Raw genomic sequence first — 25,851 nt, forward strand, 5'->3', positions numbered from 1 at the left:
TGGGGCTGGAGTTGACCAGTTCGGGTTGGGTACCTCTGGCTCCCTCCTGTGGGTCCCTCAGGATGGTTTGTTGTCTGGAAGCCTGAACATTCCAGTTAAAGCAAAACTCCACTGTCAGTGCTGGGACCCAGCAGGCCAGCTACTAACTGGAGATCTGCCCTTGGGGCTCTGAGCCTAACATGATCCCTTTCATGTGGACACAAGGATCATACTTCTGAGTGCCTGGGGATCTCAGGAGCCCGAGAGAGGAGGAAACAATCAAACCCCAGGAAGGGTGCCCAACTCATCGCCAGTCCTGGGAACAGCTCACTTGGCATCCCTGACTTGGCTACACCCACCTGTGGGGGTCACAAACTCTCAGGGCTGGAAGGGGCTTGGATGGGAACTGACCCAGCCCTGGCACCCACAGACCTCAATTCAGCCCCTACATAAAACAAGTCCACCTCCTGTGAGGCCGAGACAGAAGCTTTAGGGTGGAACCTTTAATTCTACTATTAGACTCGATCCTTTGTTTTGATTTTTGTTACTGGGGAATGAACCCAGGGACACTTTACCACTGAGCTGTGTTCCCAGGCCTTTTCATTTATTTATGTTGTACCTTTTAAAATTTTTTTTCAACTTTTAAGTTGTCGAGGGTCTCACTAAATTGCTGAGATCGGTCTCAACTTGCAGTCTTACGCCTCAGTGTCCCGGTTTGTTGAGATCACAGGTGTGCACCACCACACCCGCACGACTTGCTCCTCTTAATTCAGTCTTTGATTGTTAGTTTAATATTGTTGTGATAAACACTGTGTGGCACTTTCCATTTCAGAGGGCTCTGCAGTTTCCCAAATGTTCTCATTTAAACTTCTCAGCAGCCTCACCTTGCAAGGTGAGTACATGCCATGTTTTCTAGGTAATCAGGTAATGGAGGCCTAGAGAACTTCAGGGCCCACTATAGGAATGCACATGCACTTGGTCCTCTCCCCATGAAGCTGGCCCTGGCTGGCCTCAGCTGACCTCACTGCCCAAGTGTTCTTGTCTCTCCACTTGATCATAGCCACCTAGGCTGGATCAGCATCTCCCGTGTTCTCAAGAAGATCATAGGGTAATTAAACCTTAACATGGACCCTGAACTCCATGTGAGTGAATTTGCACCTCCCCCGAGATCCTTTCCTACTTCGTGAGTGTGCCAGAGACCAGCTACCAGTTCAACTGGCATCAGCTGTGATTTCTGCAAATATTTGCATCTTAAAAGAACTGCATGTAAATTTGTTATGAAATCTACACTCAACTTGGTGAGCTCAGAAGACTGCTGTTTGAAAATGTCATCTGGAGTTCAAGAAGTCGGAGGTAAGCACAAACCTATATTGAAGGTGCACTGCACATCAGAGCTCTGTGTAGATTCCCACCTCAGCTCAGTTGAGCTATACCTAGGCTCCTGGACCCAGCCAGGCTTGCCACGGGAATGTGTGCAGAGGCCACACTCCAAGGAAGTCACCCTACAATTTTCAAAGAAATAAGAGAACTTTTACCCACAAGGTTGATTAAAAGGTGCCAATAGAAAACTACAGTGAGAAGTGTGCAATCCAAGGAAGAGACCAAAATAGCATCATATGCAGTGTCATAAATGTAGGCATTAACAGAGCCCCAAGCACTAAACCATGTGATCTGACCATGCAGCTGAACTCTACAGTTAAACATCAACTCATCCTGTGTTCAAAAAGTACATTAGAAAATAAAATCTTTAAATTATATCAATCAGGTTCCACTTCTGCGTAAGACAGAGAAAACACATGCCACCCTGTCTGTCCCTCTGAATGCAACTATCAAACCTAGGGAGAATGCACAGGCCAGCTATTTGAGAACGCCAGAAGGTCAACAGCAATAAGCCAATTTGGGGAGAACCCTGAGTTCAAAGCACCAGCCCGGTGGAGAGTTTACCCTTGTCTCCAGTGCAGGCCAGCCCAGCCTCAGCAAACCCACAGCCCAGAGGGGAGGCAAGAATGGGCAGACACACCGCTCCAGGGAAAAGCCGGCTGGAAGAGTGGAAAGGGGACTCCCCAGAGCTCCTAGAGTAGATGAACCCCCACACCTTGCTCCTCTTCCTCCATTGTGGTTACCCTAGGACCTGGGCAATTCTACGGGGGGGCTGCAGTGGCAGCTGGTGGCAGCAATAGCAACCAGCAACAGGAATCTGTAGTCAGAGCTCCTCCTCTCTGCTCTTCCAGTGTTAGTAACAGATATGGTGCAATTGGGGAAAGGGGAGGTTTCTCCCCAGACAGAAAATGGGAGACCCAGGAAACCAGAAAGTACTGGGGAGATTCCTGAGGAAGAGCTTAGGAATGCAACCCAGTAATACTGTGTACGGAATCCCTGGGTTCATCCGCAGCCTAGTCCTAAGGGCAGACCCAAGACTTGGAGAATTGACCTAACAGATATATCTGTCCACATCCCAGACTGACCCCTGGGGAAGGGACATTCAAAATGGCAGTTCCAACCTGCAGCTGAAACTAACCAGCATAATTGCTTGCTTAAACAAAAATATCAATATTCTCAATAGGGAACAACAACAAGAGAGAGTCTTATACTGCAATAATTAAAATGACTGGGATAGGGCTTAATGGTAGAGCACTTGCCTAGCATGCTCAAGGTCCTGAGTTTGCTAACCAGCATTGTAAAAAACAAAAACGAGGAGGAGGAGGACGACGAGGAGGAGGAGGAGGAAGAATAATAAAGATATTTATCGGTGAAATAAAGACATTTTTAGATGAAGAAAAAAAATAACAGAAGCAGAGCTGCTCTAAAATAAAGAAAGTTCCTCAGAGAAAAATATCATAAGGAAAGGAACCTCAGGATGAAGGAAGAGCAAGAGAAATGGTAAACGTAACAAAATGTTCTCTTTGCCTTTCATGATAGAACAGCAAGAATTATGAGATTTTCAGTGTATGTACATGTAGCATAAAAGACCATTGGAAGCCAGGTGTGGTGGCATGCTGGGAGCCATCAGCCAAGTAGGTATGACAAATTCCTTGCCAGCTTACTCCCATGCTGTCTAGTGGAAGGACTTCTGAAAGGTGACCTTGCTCAAGGACCAGGGCAGGATCGTGTTTAGGGTGTTCCCCCTTTAGAATAGGGCAGTTTAGCATAATAGGAGATTAGGGTGTTCCCCCTTTAGAATAGGGCAGTTTAGCATAATAGGAGATTAGGGTGTCCCCCCTTTAGAATAGGGCGTATCCTGCTGCTGAGTTCCTCTTGAGTGCTTAGGGTCAGACAGTATATTTTGGGAGACAGAAGCCCATGGAGAGTGGATTTGGGCAGAGTAGTGGATTTGGGAGAAGAGGATTTGGGCAGAGAACGTGGATTCCCCCAGAACATGTTTGGAGAGGGCCGGTGTGAGTTCGGGAATAAAGAATTGCTGTTTGAATCTACAAGCTGTGTGGAGACTCGTGATTTGTGCCCAGCCAGAGACTGCGGCAGTGGCAAACACCTGTCATCCCAGTGGCTCAGGAGGCTGAGGCAGGAGGATCACAAGTTCAAAGCCGGCCTCAGCAAAAGTGAGGCACTAAGCAACTCAGCGAGACCCTGTCTCTAAATAAAATACAAAATAGGGCTGGGGATGTGGCTCAGTGGTTGAGTGCCCCCAAGTTCAATCCTTAATACCAAAAAAAAAAAAAAAAAAAAAAGACAATTAGAACATGAAGCAGGGAGGACAAAGAAACCAATGAGGTAGCCAGGTTGTATATTCCAACTCAAGTGGTAGAATAGTATCTTAAGTACACTGAGAAAAGCATTTTATAATTCAAACAGCAAACACCAAAAAAAAACAAAAACAAAAACAAAACACAAAAAATTATACAAAGAGATAGTTTAAAAAACAATAGATAAATAAAAATGTAATACTAAAAATACTCAAGAAGCTTTATAAAAGGCAGCAAAAAACAGAGACAGTAGGGAAATGAAAACACTGGAAACAAACATGTAATAATTATATTAAATAAAAATGATCTACCAGTCAGAATGGCAGCTATCAAGAATACAACCAACAGTAAATGTTGGCAAGGATGTGGGGGGAAAGGCACACTCACACATTGCTGGTGGGACTGCAAATTGGTACAGCCAATCTGGAAAGCAGAATGGAGATTCCTTGGAAAACTAGGACTGGAATCAGCTATCTCTCTCCTGGATCTATACCCAAAGGACTTAAAGCAAATTTTGACAAATTTCAATGCTATAAATCCAACAGAATATGTCACAATCTCGATAACAACTATAAGATGCGGATGAAAGAAAAACCAAATAAATGAAAATACTGTGTTCAAAAATTGGAAGGCTCCATACAATAGATATTAATTCTCACAAAGTATGGCTTAATAAAATTCTTATCAAAATACCACTAGGAATTTTTGTAGATATAGAATAACCAATTCTAAAATTTGTGTGGAAAGGCAAAGACCTAGAATAGCTTTAACAATTTTGAAAAATCAGAATAAAATTTGAGGAGTTGTACTACCCAATTTTAAGATTTACTATATGGTTATAGTAACCATGACAGTGTGGAATTGGCAGGGGGACAGACATAGAGATCTACGGAAGAGAATAAACCAGAAATATTGTCACACAAATATTGTCAAAATTTTGAGAAAGGTGCAAAGGTAATTCAATGAGGGAAAAATAGTCTTTGGAGCAAATGATGCTAGAACAAAGAGAAGCTTATATGCAACAACATGAACTAGGCACACTTTTATACCTCCTAAAAATGTAATGCAAAATAGATCTAAATGCAAAATATAAAACCATAAAACTTCTAGAAGAAAATACAGGAGAAGAATCTATGTGAAATCAAGTTTGTCAGTGAGTTCTAAACTCAGAAACATGATCCCTAAAAGAAAAAAAATTAACAAATTGGACTTAACATTCATCTTTGAAATACTGTTGAGAATGAAAAGATAAGCCATAGACTGTGAGAACATATTTGCAAATCCCATAGCTTAAAGAGCTTGTATTCAGAATATATAAGGAACTTTAAAAAAATTCAGCAATAAATAGGAGAGCCACCAAACCAACTTTTTAAAGGGGCAGAAATTCCACATAGACAACTCACCAAAGATGACACATGGGTAGCAAAAGAGAAAAATGTTCAACATCATTTGCCCTCAGGGAAATGCACATTAAAACTGTAATGAAATACCACTAATACTTAGCAGAATGGCCAAGATTCATAAAACTAACAACAAATGCTGGTGAGGATGCAAAATAACAGAAATGCTTACTCACTGCTGGTGGGATTCCAAAATGGTACAGCACTTGGGAAGACAGTTTGGCAATTCCTTGTAAAAGTAAACACAGTTACCAGGTGGCCTAGTGATTGCACTCTTAGGTATTTACTCAAGTGAAATGAAAACTTGGAGCCACACAAAAGCCTGTATATGCAGAAGTCCACAGCAGTTCTATTCATAATCACCTAAATGTGAAAGCAACTATGATGTTCTTCAACAGGGAAATGAAGAGCAAGGAGGTCATTCACGTGTCACTTAGGACCCAAGCACACCTGTGCAGTCTGATTTTTTTCAAGTGAGATTATCAGCAAGTTCAGGTAACTTTTGAAGAGAGTTTTAATTTGTCTTCCTAAATTATTTTGTCCCATGACACCAAACCGTTTTGTATAGCCAAACTTGAAATATTAAAATTCCTAATTACTTTGAAATCAATGATCCTTAAAACCGAATGGCTCCTTTCTTCCAGAATTTGGTCTCCTTTTAAACCATTGAAGGTTATGAAATAGATGGGAACCAAGCTTTTTTTAGAAGCATTCCACTATATCTTAACAGACAAGATGATTTTTAACATTCTATTTTCTCAGTACTTAATCTGCTCCAAAGTCATCCCACCTATTTCTCTTTTGAGCTTCCTAAACAAACCGAGGCCCACAGAGAAATATTATCATTTTAAGTGAGGTAGAAGGGACATTTGTCCATTTTGATACTGAATTCATAGCAAAGTGACCACTGCAGAAATCCTCATGGCTTGTGATGATAGCAATCAAGAAAAAATGCTGCACTGATTCTTTTTTTAAAAAATATCTTTATTTTACTTTTTTTCTTTTTTTTAATGTGGTGCTGAGGATCGAACCCAGGGCCTCCCATGTGCTAGATGAGCACTCTAGCGCTGAGCCACATCCCAGCCCCCGCATTGATTCTTTAGAAAACAAATGTAAAAGAGGACTGGCAAAGAGTGTCCACAAACTACCTTATTCCTGTAGTTACTATTTTCATTACTAGCACTCAGTTAATATACAAGCCAAGATAAGCAAACTCAGTTTTATTTTGCAATAACGTACTATCACAGAGGTTGCTGAAGCTTCAAGTCCATGAGTGTTTTTCAATACTTCAACATGTCAAATGGCAGGCACCCATTGCCTGAAAACAAAGTCGTGCCTGTCTTGCATTTCTCTACTTAATTATGAAGACGCACTCGCCAAGTCTGAAGTGCTAGTCCTTATCTAATGCTGCTGAGGCATCTGCCTGGTAGACGTATGAATAAAATCAATCAGAATGAAGCAGGAATTATATTAAATACATGAAGTTCACCTTGTAGACAGGTTTTGTTCAAAATATAGGGTCTTTGAGGGATAAATCCTAAGAGCTGGCAATGTGAGTTTAGAATTAAAATCAACTTGGAAAGACAATCCCTCTATTTCTGTTTAGTTGAGGATGTTTGTGTGACTGTGTGTGTGTGTGTGTGTGTGTGTGTGTGTGTGTGTGTACAAACAGGTTGAATATCTCCTATCTGCAAGATTTGGATCATAAGTGTTTAGTATTTCAGATTCTTTCCAGATTCTGGAATATTTGTATATACATGAGGAGATAATCTTGGGGTGGGAACATGAAAATTCTGAATGTGAAATAAATTTAGGTTTCATAGACACCTTGTAATAATAACCTGAAGGTAATTTTATATAATATTTTTAGGAATTTTATGTGTGAATTAAGTTTCATGGTGTGGAATTTTCCACTTGTGGTATCAAATAATTGCTCAAAAAATTGAAAATTTTGGAGCATTTCAGATTTTAAAATTTTAGTTTAGGGATGCTCAACCTAGGTATATGTGTATGTACACACACAGTGTAGTTACATAATACCAGATAACACACTTTGAGTAAATACACAGCTTTATTCAACCTGGGATATACCAAATGATGCATTCATGCATCATTTGGTATATCCCAGACACTGAGAAGAGATGCTTGTGTCCTGCAGAATAATCCCTCAAGTCCCCTACCAGGCACACAAATCATAAGGTAGTGGATATATGCATAACACCCTGCAGTACAGAGTTTGGGTTGGCTCTTTTCTCAGTTTCAGCCTTCTCAAAGGCAAGCTAGCAGGAGGAGTCACCTTATGCCTTCTAATAGTGGCAGAACCCTGGCCAGCCCCTTCAGTTTGCAGGCAAGGCTATGAGAACAGAAAGGACAATAGCTTGTCCAAAGCACAGTGGCCACCGAGGGACAAACCCAAGCCTGGATCCTGCACCCTTTTTCTAAGGCCTTCAAAAATGTGCAAGTCAGAATGTACTTCTGTTCTCTATCACCATGGCCCATCATGAATTTATGCTTATAAATCATTCTCATGAAGCTCATAAAATGCTCCAGTGTGGGCTTCTGCATTTATAAGTGTTTTTTGGTGTGGAGAGGTTCGTGGCTGGCTGCGACTGAGTCAGACATGGGCAGGCCGTGGCACTTTGTTTATGAGTATGTAATAACATCTGTCTATGCCTTTAGTGATCCTGAAATGTGTGTGGCAAAACGAAGCCAAGTTAACTTTCTAATCATGAGTTCCTCCCAACAGGCCCAGGCAACACTGATGGACTAGAAAAGAACCAGGGGGGTGAAGCTGACATCAGTGAGAGCAGCCCAGGTGCTCCGTGGTGCTTGTTATTACAGATACACACTTCACACAGGGGAGGATTATTTTAATTCTGTGGGCTTCAGATCTTATAAATACAAGTAAAAACAAGCAGGTAACTATGACAACTCTACTTCAGAGAGATTCAATTTCAAAAATAAACCTATGCATTCATTCCCTTTATATTGTTCCCTCAACATATACTTTGCCCTCTCTTCAGCTGGGGTTTTCATGCTACTTCAAAGCCATCTCTCCTGACATCTTCAGACATGCCGTCTCCTTACCGGGATGAAATCCGGAGAAGAATCTGGTCAGTGTGATAGAATCTGGCATTCCCTCTCCTACTTTCTACCTGATGTTGCAGTGTGCATTATGGGTCTTTCTAGAAACTTCCATAGCTGATGCCAACGTCTCGTCTTTTGTATTCAGATCAGAGCAATGCCATTTTAACACATGCTGCTGTGCATCTGGGCCCATGTGCTCATCACATCCTCCTTGGGATGCTGAGGGCACCTGAGACTGAATGGAGTATTTTCATGCACAGACTTCAGCTGCCTTGCCTCATCTGTGCCTTTCCTGGAGTCCGTTTAGAAACTTCATCTTCCTTAGCAAAAACAAATGAGGCCCCTAATGACCAGGGCTGGTAAGCAGGGAAATGATCTGGAAAAAAATCTAGAGGTGTCTTCTCAGGGTTCCTGTCAGTGGATCCACTGATAATCAAGAAGTGTGGAGGTCCTGGTGGAGCCTATACTGGGGCAGCTCAAGGCAAGAGGTAGGCCTGCAAATTAGGCAGGCCTGATATTTAGCCCAAACCCCCATGAATGCAGGTTCCCTGGTGGAAGACAAAGATATTGAAAAAACAACACCCTGAATGGTGTCTCAGCTTAAGCGGTGCCATCTTGGTGTCCAGGTGAGAGGCATTCTTCCATTCCCTCACAAAGCAGTTTAGCTTTAACTCACTAGGAGAGCTGCAAGCAGCATCAAGGCCCAGGGAAGGATTGGCATCTGGAATATAGTGGCTCTTCAAGTTGAAGAAGGTTGGGATAGGAGAGAGAGAAAATGGCAGATCACATTTTATTCAAGAGCACCCATGAGTCTCCATGTTGTATATTCCAAAAGAACTGGGACGAAGAGAGATGTGCCCTTTACTGCCGACCATTGTTGCTGATCCTCATCATTTCCAGCAGGAAAAGGAACCTTGGAGTCTCTCTCTCACATAGAACCAGAGGCTCCTGGTCCTGACTGGTGGAGTCTGTGGGTCATATGCACCGTTCAGCAAACTATTCCTCACACAGAGACCAAGATTCATTTGGCAACTCTCTCAGAGCTTGACTACCAGAAGGCTTGTCACCTCTCTCCTTGGATAGTCTAGTCTGTCCTTGCTGGTGATGGGAAGTGAATTAATGGTCCACTGGGGAGCCACTGCGGGCCATTATATTGTGTCTTCTTCACAACAACCCTATGAGGAAGGCCTTCTGTGGTCTCTGTCTGAGGTAGTTGAAGCGGGTGGTCACTAGTGGAGCTGGGACCCGGATCTGCTGACTCTCCTCTGCCCACCCTGTGGCTGTACTGTGCTTTGCCTTCCCTCAGCTCAGTTACCATGCGGCCTTTGCCTCCACTCATTAGGGTCTGGCTGCAGCAGCAACCAACACAGACAGGGCCAGTGTGTGGTGAAGGTGGAGCTGGCACCTTCTAAGAGTAGGGAAGAGGCTGACATTCCACTGTGCGGGGAGCCAGCCCCAGCTTCTAGGAGCCCAGGTCCCTGAGGAAACAACTTGGCCTGCAGAATTGAAGACATCAGCTTCTGGAGCTGGGTCAAAGTGGGGAGCAATGCTGTCTCCACAGACATTTCCAGATTTGGAAAAGAAGTGTTCAAAGGATGAATCTGAATGATCAAGTGGCACGGGAGAGCAGACATCAGTGAGAACACACTAGAGTTGAAAATTTTTCTTCTCTTGACCTTTTCCTCCTCCTCCTGGTGTCTGGATGCTTCTCAACCTTGCCTGACACCCCCATTCTCCTCTCCTGCCCACTCTTGTCTATACTTGGGGGCCATGAAAATGACATACTGAGGATTTGAATGTTTTTCTTTTTCACCCCATAAGACATTATTATTTTCTAGAACAAAATTATCCATAGCTGCCTCCTCCTTCATTTGAGGGCAGCCAATTCTCTCAGCTCTCCACAGGGCAGTAAAAATGCCCTTATTGCTTAGAAACTGTTCATAATTACATCAGTTTCTAGCCATTAAATCTGGTAAGTTTAAAGTGCTGAATATAATATAGCTGGTCAGGGAAATCTTTTAGGGCTGATCCAACTAACTATCTACAACAGCCAGGTCCAAAATAAGTGAGGAAAAAACAGTTTTAATTGACAAAAAATTATAGTTGTGGACCTCTTGTGAATATGAGAATAAACTAGACTTGACCCAAAGAAAGTTCTAGTGAAATACTGGATCAGGACATACCATTTTTCCCAGGGAGATCTAAACCAAGTGCTTAGAAAGAAAAGCACGAGAAAATAGATTTCTAAGATAGTGGCAATGGGACATCAACCAAGGGATGTGGCTGAAACTGTTTCTCACAAGAGAAAATGCTTGGGGTTGGTAACCCTGGTGTGATTTGATAAGTGTGAGAACTTGAGTCCTGAAAAAAAGAGGAATCATGTGAGTTTTGCAAACTTGTCCCAAACACAACTTAGCCAGTCCTTAGAAATACTGCATAAGGCCAAACTTAGGTGTCTATTTGACAGTGGAGTCACTAACTTTGTGTTGTGAGTGGCGTGTGTGTGTGTGTGTGTGTGTGTGTGTGAGAGAGAGAGAGAGAGAGAGAGAGAGAGAGAGAGAGAGAGAAGAAGAAGAAGAAGTAGACTGGAGAAGTAGCCTAACAGTGCCCATCTCCAGCCTTTCTCTGAACTCTTCATTGGATAGAGCGGAGCAAAGTAGAGAAATGTCAGGTCAACAGGCTAAATAAGTGCACCCCCCCAAGCTTCCTTTTTACCTGTTTCCTTGCATTACAGAGTAAAACCAAGTGGCTACTAAACCACTCTATGGTGATTCAGCCGAAGATGCTCATAATATAAAGTAAAAACCATCAAATATAAAACACATGTGGACCCCGACTGCAGGGATATGCAATGAGTATGGGTACATCCCAAGTCAGGAGCCATGTGAGAAACAGTTTCAGCCACATCCCTTGGTTGATGTCCCATTGCCACTACCTTAGAAATCTATTTTCTCATGCTTTTCTTTCTAAGCACTTGGTTTAGATCTCCCTGGGAAAATGGTACGTCCTGATCCTGTATTTCACTAGAACTTTCTTTGGGTCAAGTCTAGTTTATTCTCATATTCACAAGAGGTCCACAACAATCTTTGCTCCTAGGGCCCTCTGTCTATCAGAGGGAGGCAGAAAAGAAAACCAATCACACATGAGAGGAGTACACTCAAAAACTCCTTTGGCAACTGCAAAGGGCCTATGCATATTAGAATAATTCTGAGGTTGAAAAGGCAGGGTGTGTCAAGTACCTATTGGGTGCTGGACTCCATTTAGATTCTGGGATGAGGCCTCATTGGTATCCAGTCAGAGCTTTCACTGTGAAAAGGACGGTTAGAAAGTAAAGAAGTAATTTGAGATGGCGGTAGGTGTCCGTAGGTGGTAGAGCTGGGGACAGAATGAGGAGGCAGAAGCAGCCATGAGAACACAGGGGGGATCAGGAGCAACAGGAAGGCCCGAGGAAGGAATGAGCCTGGGGATGTGGAAGCAGGGACGGTAGGAGGGTGAGAGGCAAAGGGGGTGAGGCTCCACCTCCAGGAACCCAGCACGAGGTCCCCAGCATGCTGACCTCGTCCTCCTCCCTGCCTCCACTCCCCGGTGAGGCACAACCTGGACCTTCACCCTCCACGGCCAGAGGACACCCCAGTGGAGCTGTGAGCTGCAGGTGACCGATAAGGAGGTTGGTAAGCAGAGAGCTGCAGGCCCCTTAGTGTAGGGCTGAGCGTCCAAACAGTCCCTGGGCGGGGGCCAGGGAGTGCGAGAGAGAAGTCTGCATTCTTTTTTTTTTTGTGCTGGGGATGGAACGCAGGGCCTTGTGCATGAGAGGCCATGACTCTACCAGCTGAGCTGTGTCCCCAGCCCTAAAGGTCTGCATTCTTCATGACAGGGAAACAGAAGAGATTTCTGTAAGAACTAAAGCAAACGCAGGCACTCTTCAGAGAAGAGGAGGTACGGATGGGCACACGAAACTTAAAAACAGGCAACAGGGGGTGGAGGGCCATCACCTACTTGACCATTTTTAGTCATCTTTTCAACAGAATTATTATAGAAACATTTTAATTTGGGGGTAAGTGACCACTTTTTAATACATGGCAAAATCGTCACCTAAATGAGTGAAGTCTTCAACCCCCTCCTGCAACACATGGAAACAGAGGAAAGTCAGTTGTTATGGCTGGCGTGAATCCTGCCCATACGGACATGCTCTACTGAACAAAAACATCTTTGCTGCAGTGAATTCACAATTAAGGAAGGGCGACTGAGGAGACGACACAGACTTGGGACCCAGTGTGGGTCCTCAAGGCCCTCAGAGGAGCCCTAAGGGTATCAAGTTGGGATTTGTAGTGTGGGACACAGGGCCTGAGTGTCAGAGGGACAGGAGGGCTCCAAGTGGTGAGGCCTGAAACTGGAGGCTGGGCCCTGAGCCTCCAGTCTGGAGGGGCCGCTCCTGGGCCAGCTGGCACGTCTGTAGCCACAGGTAGGCAGGGCACACAGCGGCCAGCTTTGGGAATGAACAACATGTCCCTGGGCTCAATGGCAGTCACCCTGACCTGGCACTCCCTCAACACGCGTCAGAATGAGGCGGAACACAGTTGGGCCCCAGAAGCAGGAGCTGGTGGAACCACTTGAGCTAGGAGTCCCCTCAGTCCTCCTTTGACCTTGCTCTGTCCTCCACCTTGCATGTACTTCTGTGACTTTCCAAGGGAACATGAGGGACCATTGGAATTCCCTCACATTAACCAAACTGGGAGGAATATAGAGCAGGAAGGAGAATTAAAATTAAAACACACTTTGGTTTACACGATTAAAGCTGTCAGGCACCAATTAGTCAAAATTTAGGCCTGTACTGACTGCTGGACAGATGAAAACTCCCACGGTGGTTGTTATTTTTGTCAAGGAACTTGATCAAATACTGCCAGACTCCATTTGGAAACGTTTAAATAAAGACCATTTTGAGAAAATGAAGAGCCCCTTTGAGAGATCTCATCCTGCCCTCCCTCGGGTGGGAGCAGAGTCTGAGGATATTCTCGGTGAGGCCTGGCTCTGGAAGCAGAGACGGCAATCCTGAAATTGCTAGATTTTCAGTTCAGACAGGCAGCTGCCAGCTGACCCCAAAGCATTCATTATGCAGGACTGGATAGTGACGGGTATGTGTGTGTGTGTGCGTATGTGCGTGTGTGTGTGTGTGTGTGTGGTGGTAGGGGCTTGAAAAACTCACAACGGAGTCTGCTGACCCACACTCTCTGCTCTGGGGAAAGTCTGATGGGCCACTAGGACCCAGCAAAATTTGTATGCATGGGAGACAACTTCCTGCCCACGTGTCAGATTGACCTTGGGGTAAAATTAACTAAAGCAAGGTCTCAGAGGCTGCAGAGGACTCCTTCAAAGAGCCCAAATATTTCTCTGTAAAAGTCTCTTGACAGGCAGAGTAGACTAACCTCCTCAGGCCTCTATTCTTTGTCCTCAGGGAGACCAGCAAGGACAGGGAAAGTGGGGGGAGCGGCTGGTGCTGGTGGCAGGGCAGGGCTGAGGATCCTGGACTGAGAGGCGTTGTGACTACATGTGTCAATCACTCATGTGACCTCCTGTGAAACCCCAGCACTTCTATAGAGACACCAAAGTTCTGGTCCAATGGAGTCTCCAGTGGGTAGAGCCGAAGCTTCAGAAAAGCCTCAGGCTGGCTGCAGACGGCTCTCACATCCTTGAGGAGCAGAGAGGACACATGGAGAGAGGCATCTCGGAGCCAAGGTCCCAGGTTCTGAGGCCCAGAGGGACTCCCTCCTGCGTGGTGAGCAACCACGGGGAGTTCTCAGGGACAGGCTGTTTGGTTTATCACTGTTTCTCCACATTGTTCCTAATGGCTCAGAGCAAACGTTCCATCTCTCAGAAGCCTAAGAAGGTGACACCAGAAGAACTTCAGGTGCCTTCGGACGACCTAGAGTGTGAATAACTTACAGTGGTTCGTGGACGCCAGCTCAAACACAAAAGTATCCTTCGGAGGTTTTCACTGAACAAAGGCAGGAAAATAGTTTGGACTACAAAAGGATTTCAAGAGAGGGGAGACCAGGGGGATGCTATTATTCCTTCTAACCCAAGTGCTAGCTCTCCTACCTTCCCACAAACAGCCTCTTATTCCCGTGGTCCCTTGATCATTGCACAGTGCATACTTGTATCAAAATACCACACTGTACATAAATATGTACAATTAATTCTGTGTCAATAACAAGCAAGCAAACAAACCCACTCTGCTCAGCAACCCACTTATAAGAGCAGAGGAATTGGTGACAGAAGGATGCGACCGCCTCTTCCCCAGTCTTCTAACCCTGATTGCCCCCTACCTTCGCACTATATATCCTGCATGGCTTAGGTCTTCATATGACAACCACCACAGTGAAATGTCCTTTGCATGCATAACCCAACTGACCTCAGAGTGCCATGAATCCCACGACTCTCACTCACAGAGGAGGAAACAGCTACCTCCAGAGGCAAAGTGACCAGCCATGACCTCTCTGACTTAGAATACTTGATCTCTCAACCATCTAACAACCCTGAGAAGGAATGCAGGGCTTTCAAGCCAGGAGCCGAAGCCAAGAGGCATACAAGATCAAGATCATCCATGACCCAGGAGAAAAGCTGATTTGGTGGCTCCATGGCCCAGCTCACTACTTCACATTAGTGTTCCCCTACTTGGGGTGATTTAGGTCTGCAGGAGACATTTGGCAATGTCTGGACATATTTTTGGTTGCCACAACTGGGGGCAAAGGGGAGGTGCTACTAATGCCTAGTGGACAGAAGCACAGGCTAGCCCCCAGGATAAAGAATTACACGACTCAAGATGCCGACAGTGCTGAGGTTGAGGCACCCGGGTAGACCCCCAGATCCTTGCTGGATCAGATTCTGGTGCCTCTCATGTCATACTCTGTGTGTACAGTGTCTTTCTTCAGGTTACCCACCTCCACGCACCACTCCTTTCCCCCATCCTACTGTGGAATCTTGCAGCAGCATTTCTTCTGTGGCACATGGGCCACTGGCCATGGCTTGGATGAATTCTACTCCAGGGTTGACTTGGGCTTCAAGGTCCTTCTGAGCTTCCCAAGGCAGAGAGGCTCTAGCAGATCATCTTTAAAGGCCCTGCACCCCACCATCCCCACAAGTAGCTCCAGTAAAGACTCAGATCTCCAGTTGAAGGCTCTGCATGTAGCTTCAGGGCCAGCCGAGGAATAGTACCTCAGCAGTGTGCAGGGGCCAGCTGGCCCCTCAGTTGCTCTCTGTATCAAAGTGCTCACTGGTTACATGAATCCAACAAAACCAGCAGACATTTTATAGCCTGACCAGTGGACACTCAGATGTCATCAGGTAGTTCTTTTCCCCATATGACCCACTTGAATGAGAACTGGAAGCAAGCCTTACTGTATTCACATGAAATTAATCTGTATGAGTTTTAGAATATATCAGGATTTAAGCAAAAAAAAAAAAAAAAAAAAGTGTGATGAGCAGAACTTCCCCTATCCCCTCAGTATTTGGGAATCAATTTCAGGCCCTCACATGTTAGGCAAGTGCTCTTCCACTGAGACTCAACCCCAGCCCCAGGTCTTCATTATTTCACGTTTAGGATATAGTCACTCAAATGTATTCCTTGGGAATGGATAATTCCATCCATCTCCATTAACTTCACTAATCATTTCAATATAAATCCATGAAAAGAAAAAAGGTTACAGACTATAGGAGTCTGACATGTCACTCAATATGTCCTTTCACAAAAAACAGTCCTAGAAACAGAGACCTGGCCTGGAGAGATGAACAAGCCCCAAGAACTCATCGTCCCATGTAAGTGCACAGTCTTCCAATATCTGGATTAGGCAGGAGAGTACAGCACAATCCAGAGGCTCCTGTAACCGAGGGACACCCTGAGACTACATCCACTTCACGACATTACAAACTGGCACCGTGAGTCAGCTGCTACCTCAAGGAGATACACGCATTAATAATGAAATGAATTAAGATCATAAGATTCTGCTTTAATGGAATGCAACATCTCAAGAATTTATGAAAAAGTAAAATTATGTACATTACCTACAGAACCAAAGGGCCTTCCTTCATGATATTCTTTTAAATAGAACAATCTTCATGTCTTAAAAATTATAAACATCTGGTTCTACAGTTAGTTTGCTATAAAATTAAATAACTTAATGAAGTGTATAATAAAGAATGTGCACATGATCATGTTGAGAGTGGGCTGGGGAAAACCTGTCACTTTTTGGAGCCCAGGCAACATGGGTGATGTATTATCTTCTACCTCTAGTTTAAAGGTGCAATGAAAAGACTGTTCATTGGTGTGAACTGTTATGTGTGAAGATTATAAAGGAAACTCTTTTTTTGTATTAGCAGAAAATATGCACTTATAGAACAGATAACACATACATGCAACACATACACACATACATAACTGCATACTGCACAAATACCACATAAGGTTGTTGCTAAAGTTTAAGGGTAAGAGATCACTCAGAGAATAAGAACTGTAATACAATATAAAATCTACCTGTGGGGACAGGGAACACAGAGTCCAGAGAAAAGAGGTGGCAATAAGGCATGGTCAGATGGGGGAGGAGACAGATCTAATGGAGAGAGGGTATAAGAGCTAGGGCTGGACCGCAGGCTGGGAACTCACTTCATCCGTCAGACCCAACCCACCCAAGGGCCTATGGCCTACAACAAGCCTCAGCTGGCTCACAGCCACTGCCACCCACTTTTTTCCACAAGGGACCCAAAGAATTGTTCTGCACATCTGTGGGGGTTCTTGGTCCTTAGAGTTGGGAATCAGAAATAAAGTTGAGACTCTCCCTTTCCTCCCTAATCCATTTTTAACTTTTTGTTGTTTTTCTAGGAGTACCCAGAAACTGGGGTGGGAGGCGGAATCAGCAGTTCAACCTTCTGCCTTTCTTTCTTGGATTCAAGGTAGCTTTCTGTTAGTGTAATGGTAAGAGCTAATGCATATTGAGTGCTTACTATATGTCGGGTTCTGTTCTCAGCCCTTATAAATAAATTAGCTGCTGTAAGTTTTTAAGAGTTAAACACTAGTAATGTCCTTATTTTATGTATGAGGAAACTGCAGAACAGAAAACTTAAGTTTCTAAGAAAAATACATGAAACAGAGTAAATTAAATTCAAATCTCATAAAAATGACAGTGTCTAAGAATTAAGTACATTTTTGGTTTTCTATCCATTTGTTTTTGTATTATTAAAATAATTGGCAAAACTACTGCGATAACTTTTTTCCTAAAAATAACCATCTTTCTAAATTATTTTTAACCTTTTATATCACACATAATTTCTATCTAATTGTTATAGAACTTACAAAACTGTTTTCTACACTTTTCTATTGTTTTCTCACATTCTACTCCATCTTCATATATTAATAATTTAACAACTTCATTGACCTATAGTAAACTGACAAGTGGAATTCATACAATTTGTTGCTTGGACATAGGTATATAATTGTGAATCTAACTCCTCAATCAACATGCTGAATATATCTATCATTCACAAATATTTCCTTGTGCCCATCTGTAATCCATCCATCCTTTCTATACCTACCCCTACCTCCAAGGAAACCAGTGATCTGCTTTCTGTCACTACATACTACTTTGAATTTCCCTAAAATTTATACAAATTGAATCATACAACATATGCTTTTTTGGTCTAGCTTCTTTCACTCAAGTTGAGATGCATGCATTTTATAGCATGTATCAATAACTCAATGATTCATTCCTTCTGATTACTGAGTAGTACCTCCATTGTATGGACCAATGTATCTGATTACCTAATGATTGACATTTGGGTTGTTCCAAATTTGGGCTATAAATAAGGTCAGTCTGAATTCTCATGGTTCATATGAGAACTTGGTGAGAGTGGAGTTAGTATTTCTGATGCACTACATTTCTTTGAAGATCCAGATTTCAAGCTGGCATCTCTTTCCTTCTGACTGAAGGGCTTTCAGCTTGTGTATATTTGAAAACTCTTTTATGCCTTCATTTTAGAAGGTTTTTTGTTTGTTTGTTTTTTGTGGGGGCAGCTGGTTATAGAATTGTAGGTTGACAGTTTTCCTTTCAATAAAGATGTGATTTGTTTTCTCACTTGTATTGTTCATGAGAATGTGCCACCATCCCTGCTTTTGTTCCTGTGTTGATAATGCTACATCTTCTTCTGTTTTAAAGGTCTCATTTTTATCACAAATTTTGAGCAGTTTTATTGTGATGTACCTTGGTGTAGTCATCTTCATGCTTCTTGAGCGTATTGGATCTGTGGGTTTATAGTTTTTACCTAATTTAAAAAAAATTCAAGCATTAGTTCAAGTACTCTTGCTACTCTCCTCCTCACTTTTTCTCAGGGACTCCAATCATACATACATTAGGCCAAAGTTATCCAATAGTTCTATTTTCTTTAAAGAAATTGTATTTCATTTTGAATAGCTTCTATAACCATGTGTTCAAACTATTCTTTTTTCTTTTATAGTGCCTGATCTGCTGTTAATCCCATCCTGTGTATTTTTCATCTCAGACACTATAGTTTTCACCTCTACAAGTTCTTAGTTTTTCTCTTTTTGTCTTCTATGACTCCACTAAACCTTTTGCACATATAGAATATAGTTATAAACACTCACATCTATCCATTCTGAGTCTGTGTCATTAGATTGATTTTTCTTCTTCATGTGCCCTCTAAACTTTGTTGCCAGACTATGTAAAATTTACCTTGTTGGGTATGTGATATTTTTGTACTCCTAAAAATATTCTTAGTTTTTGTTTTGGGATACAGGTGGCTACTGGAGACATTTTGATCCTTTGGGGTCGTGTGTTTCTAATTTGCTAGGTGAGTCTGGAGCAGTGCCCACTCAGTCTATGGCTAATTATTCTCCACTAATTTCTGCATATTTTACTTGATGCCCTGTGAACTGTGAGTACAGGCAGTGTGCCTGGGCACTGTGCCTTTACTCCTTCTTATGGTTCTTCCCCAGCCTCACTCAGGTGCTCATTCGTGCTGCTTAATACTCAGGGGACCATCTGTCAATCTTGGGGTTCCTCTCCAGTGCTGTGTCCTGGGAGCTCTAGCTGCCTTGGCCTCCCCTGACTCTCAGTTCTGTCTTCTCAAGTCAGGGAATCTGCTGCACCCCACTTCTGTGCCCCTCCAAATGCTGTGGCAATTACCTCTTTGTTTGCTCTCTCAGTGTCACAATCTTTCTCCTGCCTGATGTTTAGTATTTTAAAAATAATTGTTTTATGTTTGCTCATCCTCCTCATCCTCCTCCTCTCCCTCCCCCTCCTCTCCCACCTCTTCTTTTTTGCTTATTTCAGGCTGGCAGGAAAATCAAGGCCCTATTATTCATCTTGACCAGAAGCAGAACTCATCCTGTATTAATTTGCAATGCTTACATGTCAAAAATTATCTAATGTTTCCTCTATTGTTGGTTATGTGAGATGTTTCCAATTTTTTAATTTTTTTATGTGCATATGCATTAGTTTATATATACTCCAAAGTTGCACAGCAACATAGCCAACCAACACCACACATCAATTCAGTCATGGTGAGAATATTTTCAGGAAATAAAGGTTAATTAACTTTCTAAAAAGGCCTAGGGACTGATTCATGAATTTAAAGATGGGTGGCAACTACAGAATCTTAAACTCAATTGTTCATAAGAACATTTGGCACAGATATCTCAAACTACCAGTACAGTCATTTATATTCTATGGAGCTATGTTCCAATTTGATACTGCTCCAAATAATTGACATTTCTCTGAGTATTGCATTCCATGGACTCTTGTGACACCTATTTACAGATGTCCTGTTTACATGGTGGCAGGGAAGATAAAGGGTTATTAAACAATATACCTTCATCACAGCTAAACAACTCTGATGTGCCTGGGTTCAGTGCTCTGTCACTAACAACTCTGCATAGGGTGACCTGAGATGCCCATACTCTGCACTATTTCTAAACTGGCTCAGAGGCCCACATGCCAGTGGGGTAAGTAGAGTAAACTGGATTGTTCTACCATCCTTGTGCAAAGACACAGGCAATCTTGTACAGCCCTTGGTGTCTGGTAAACACCCTAGAAAAAGCAATTTATCTATTACTTTCTATAAAGAACGTTAGGACAGTGACAAAGCAGAGCTACTAACATGTGATTTGCTATTCGGGCTTCGGGGATCACCTAGGTATCATTACAGGGGAGGTCTAGATGTTCTCCCCTTCACCTCTGGTTAGAAACAATTTGATGGTTACAAAGAACAATTTTATAGCACTTTGTTAGGGGTTACAATAAAGCATTGGTATGGATTTTGCTTTTGAAAGTATTTGTCTTATTTGACCTGATATTTAGGTGATTTTGAGGCAAACCATTAAGTACATAGAAACAAAACATTAGATCAAAAGATCAAACTTAAAAAGAATGCCTACAGGATCAAAGCCTCAGCTCATCCTCTCTTGCTACAGGAGCGTAGAGCAGAGGGAGCAAACATTTCTTTTGAGAAATACTCTTTTCAAAGAAAGATCAGAATCCAGCTCTTAAAAGAATGGCCAAAGGGTGGGGAGATAAGGGGCGGAGAGAAATCGGTAATGGCACGCAGAGCAAACTTTTCAGTTGCTAGTCCTAACAAGTTGGTACAGCAGTCATATGTCTGGATGCTCCTGAGAGAACAACCCAACTGTTGGTGAAACTGCTCAGAATCTTTCCTCACGTTTGCAGGGTCCAAGGTGATGCAATCTGCCCAGGAAATGTGTAGCTCTGCCATGCTCTCCAACTAAGACAGACCCAGCTGCTGCTCCTACTGGCCCCCAGGCAGAGCAAATGGTTAATGAGCTGTCCCGTTGGGCCAGGACTTTATTTATGAGTGCATTAAAGACAGAAAATTGACACAGAATGGGACTTTGATGCAAAGTACCAGGAATCAGTCCCTTTGGAAGCTCTTGATTCCAGACAACGACAGAACGTAACACCTTGGACTCACACTGATGCACAAGGGCCTGACTTAGCATCTCAGAGAGGGAATGAGCTAGGGAAGGTGTACCTATGAATCTCAGATACCTGTCACAACAGCTAATTTCAAATTGCACAGGTTTCAATTCACTGACTAGGTTCAAATCTCTAGCTATCCTGTAGCTAGCTGATGATAGCAAATGTGGTACAGGTTTGTAACACATGCCCAATTTAACAAAAACGTTCTTTTGCCAGAATGCTGAGAAGTCCCAATATTCTGGTTCTCTGGACCTTTCCAAAACCTTCACTTCAGATCTAATCTATGCTCTCAATTTGTCCCAGAATCAAAGTTTTGGACTGTCCCTTGCTGTTTCTGTGACCCTCCCAGGTCAAAGCTTCAGCCCTTGAACCTGTTTGGTTGACAGGGGAGGTCAGAGGATAATAGCAGGTGATAGAAGAAAAAGAGAAGATTGAGATAGGCTGACCAGAAGGCAAATTTCATATTTTTTCCTTCCCAAAGAATATGATAGAAAGTTGACTACCTAAAGTCAAATTCTGCATGGAAACAAGCAATATGAACAGAAGCAAAAGATAAATAATAAACTGGGAAAACAGTTTCAACATTTATTACAAAAGTCTTATTTCCCTAGTTAAAGAGCTTCTACAAATCAGTAAGTATGAGGTTAACTCAAACACAAAAACAAACTGAACTGGACAGAATACATGAAAACACAGTGCATATGAAAGGACATGCCCATGGTTTTTAGATAGGAAACTGTTCATGCTCACTTACGGTAAGTAATGAGAAGAACAGCAAGATGCCATTTCCATCTATCTGATTAGCAAAGACAAAGCAAGGGAGGAGAGAATGGGAAGAAAAGGTGTGGAATGGATAATGGCTGAAGCTTGTGTAAAAGGGGGAGGAGAATGAATATCTGCCACTTCCTTGCAATATAAAGCGTCTCTTGGGTTATATGCAGAAAATTAATTTTTTGAAAAAAGGCCTTCTCCAGAGAATTTGGTGGCTAAAGAAGGGATTAGATGGGAGAATGCTCATTTTATATTCTTTCTACTGATTGAAACTTGCCATACAGCTAGACACATCTGTCAATATCTGGGGAAAGAATGTCTTTTCTGGGGACTCCTTTTGATAGACATGCTGATAGATGAGGCTGAATCTTCAGAGATCAATACATAACAATTTCCTTTAAGATAATTATGGTACATTAGAGTCTGTGAAGGTCTTGCACACATTCTCTTCTTGAATTCTTGTAACCACTCTCTGAGATGAGCATTGTTTTAATCTTTTCTTCTGACAGTGGAGCGAGGCTTAGGGCTTAGAGGACAACCTTCATCAGCCAGAGAATGAAATTCCAGAAGTGAATCAGGTAGTTGCCATTTTTCTAGACTTTCCCAGCCCAGGACTTGGGCTTCAAACCCACTCTAAGCCAGGGGAGGAAGCATTTGAGGGACAGAGAACAGCTGAAAGGCTAGGACTGGGGTGACCAGCAGAGGTTTACATATATAAGGCCCTGAGGCCTATTCAGGAACAACTAGACCTTTAGAAGGAGGAGGCAGAACATGTGATAAAAGCCTTTCCAGGGCCCTGGTAACACCAGAAGCTGCTGCCGCAGCTGTGGCTAAGGAGAAAGGGAAGCTGGGGTCAGGTGAAGAAACATGGCCCCAGGCTTGCTTTCAAGAGTAGACAGGAATATGAATTTAAAGCATGGTTTCTTGCTGAAACCACAGGGTACTTTCTTCCTTCTTTTCCACGCTCAGGGCTTCCTTTCTTCACATGGTCCCTACTTGCCTCTAGGCTCCAGTATTTCTGGCAAGACTTTTCACCTTAATAGTGACAGTTGTTCAGGAGGCTTAACCTATTCAGGTGAGATTTGCTTTCTGGTCAGCCTGTCTTAATCTTCTCTTTTTCTTCCATCACCTACTATTATCCTCTGACCTCCCCTGTCAACCAAACAGGTACAAGGGCTGGAGCTTTGACCTGGAAGAGTCCACAGGAACAGCAAGGGACAGTCCAAAACTTTGATTCTGGGACAAACTGAGAGCTCAGATTAGATTTGAAGTTGCTCCTGAACAGGTTAAGCCTCTCTCCAGGGGATGCCATCAACACCAATTGCACTTCATGAGTCATAAGACAATGGGCTTCAGAAGCTCAGCCCATGTCTGTCTTGGTGGTAGGATGCTGCGATTACATCTTGTACTATGCTGTCCATGCAAACTGCTTATTGCAGACAGCAGAGGGAATAATACAGAAGGCTTTGAAGGATCCTCATCATCAATCTCAGCATATCAAAGAGCCTGGCAGTAACCCTAGGAGCTTATGGCAGAAACTCAATGGAAAATGGCAAGATCAGAGTGGGGACTGAGCTGGGGGGAAATAAGGTGAGCCAAGAGCAGAAATGAGGATCACTCAGCAGGCAAGGCCAGAGGGTTCGTGAGGGCCAAAGTATGTAAAGGGGTTAGGGGCTTTTTTCTTCTAACATGCAGGAAGAAAGAAATTGCTTTTGTTTAACTTGGTACATGGAAAGAAAATAGGACTGAGCAGCAGAGAGAAGGATACAATTTCCTGCTGGCTCAAGAACAGAAATTATTTGAAGACCGAAAACAGAGCTTCCCCTGGTTTTTTGCCCCTGGGATATGGATTTTGGCTGTGAATGGGATATGATGCTTATCTTTATATTGACTTTTCCTGATCCAAACTTGAAAAGCAAAATAAGAACAAATGGGGCCACCATGGTTGAAATTTGGTTGTGTAACTTTGCTCTGCAAAGAACAGCACTCCACGTTATGGCTGATGAAGGGCATGGTCCCAATTTGCCTTTCACCAGAGACATTAACACTCCTGGGATGTTTTAGTTCATTCTGTGCTGTTATAAAAGAATACCCAAGACTGGGAGATTTATAAAGGACAGATTTATTTCTCACAGTTCTGGAAGCTGGGACGTCCAAGGTTGAAAGGCTTTTCTCATGCAAAAGCCTTCTTGCATTAGCCCATGGTGAACATGGAAGAGAGAGGGAAAGAGAGGGAGACAGGAGGGAGAGGCAGAGAGGGGAGAGAGAGAGAGGGGACAAACTTGTCCTTTTATCAGGATTCTACTCCAGTGATAACAGCATTAATCCGTTCATAAAGGCAGGGCCCTCATGACCTCTTAAAATCTCACCTCTCATCTTTATTGCACTGGGGATTAAGTTTCTAAAACATGAACATAAACTTTGGGGGACACATTCAAACTATAGTGGAAGGGTTGAACTCTCTTCAAACAGTCGATTTTCTAGCTAGTGACTGAGGTCTTGTGGACGTGGAATTTATCATAGTAAGAACTTCACATCCTTATGGGATGATATTAACACTTTCCCAGGGAGGCACTGCACAAAGGTGAAGCCAGGTTTGGTTGTCAAGGCTCAGCCCAATGAATATTGTTGTCTACCAGGGGACATTACACACAGGGGCATTTGAGATGGGGCATGAACAGCTTGCTTTCTTAAATGAGGCTGAAAGTCCTTTTGGATGTTGATCTCATGATCCTGTATAAATATAACCTGATTGGGTTAAATGAGCCTGAGGTGGGTGTGAAAATACCTAACAGGAACATAGTGACTTCTTTGACAGGATGAAAATTACACTAAAATTTCAGTTTGAGTCTAATTATTATCTATGTATTGTTTTGTGGGGAAACTAAACTTCAAGAAATCTCAAAAACAGAAAAAAAGAAAAAGAAATGAAGGAAATACAGCAGGTATGATGATCTCTGTGGCTATTAGAAATAATCCATATCCCCTGTTTCCCTTCCTTACAGAATCCAATTTCATTCAGGTATCTGCTCCTGCCCGACATGGTTTGACCTGGGAAAGATGCACCCACCTAAGCACCAGGGTAGTTTTCCACTGGTCTGAGCTAATCCTGGTAAACTGATTCTCTTTTATTTGGTCAATAGTCTTCAGTGAAACAGTGGAAGTCTGCTGGAGACCTCTGGGAAAGACTTTCTTCTCCAAGATCCAAGCAGGTCATGGAGACCCTTTGGAGACTGTGTCTTGATTTGACATCTGGAACTGCTACAAATATTCTGCCATGTCCAGGAAAGCAGCTCATGTGAGGAAGAGGGGAAATTCAAGAAAGATGAGCCAGTCAGGGCCCTGGAACACCCTATACCTCTGGATTCTTTCATGAGACACAGTTTAAAACAATTTGGCATGCTATTTTTGTTATTTTCTGATAATATAACAACGAATATGCAGCCTTAAGAATACTTTGAAGGATACTTTTAGTGTATCAGTACTCAGGACTCAAGAGAAAGACCTGCCAAGTCCACTGCTGAGCTTGTCCAATGGCCATGTTATTTCAGGGAAGAAGTGCTCCTTGCAGTAATTTTTTAAAAAGCCAAAATATTCACCCTAGTTTTGAAACATGGTGGCCAAAGATGGTGAACCTTGGGGATCCTCTTTGTTCTGGTTCACAGTAGAGCAGACATCCCCACGCAGGGTCTCCATCTGACTGTGGGATCCAGATCCATATCAGAGAGTTGCAGCAGAAGCAGCTGCCAACTCCTGAGGCTTTCCACCTTTCTGATTTTGTTTTCTAGTAGAGTTGGTCACCCATACATTTTTAATAATTTAGTTAACCTATTTGAATTGTTTTGTTATTGCTATTGTAGAGGCAATTATTAACCACATACTTAAAATGTTCCTAATTTTGAAATAACACACCAT

General features: G+C 43.0%; 1 protein-coding gene across 1 annotated transcript in view; it reads right to left on the reverse strand.

Moving 5' to 3' along the window:
• Ulk4 (unc-51 like kinase 4) overlaps positions 1–25,851 on the reverse strand; it is a 501,941-nt gene that overhangs the window by 3,119 nt on the left and 472,971 nt on the right. The gene's annotated exons all lie outside the window — the stretch shown is intronic.

Source organism: Callospermophilus lateralis, chromosome 1, assembly GCF_048772815.1.
Source record: "Callospermophilus lateralis isolate mCalLat2 chromosome 1, mCalLat2.hap1, whole genome shotgun sequence".
NCBI classification, from domain to species: Eukaryota; Metazoa; Chordata; class Mammalia; order Rodentia; family Sciuridae; genus Callospermophilus; species Callospermophilus lateralis.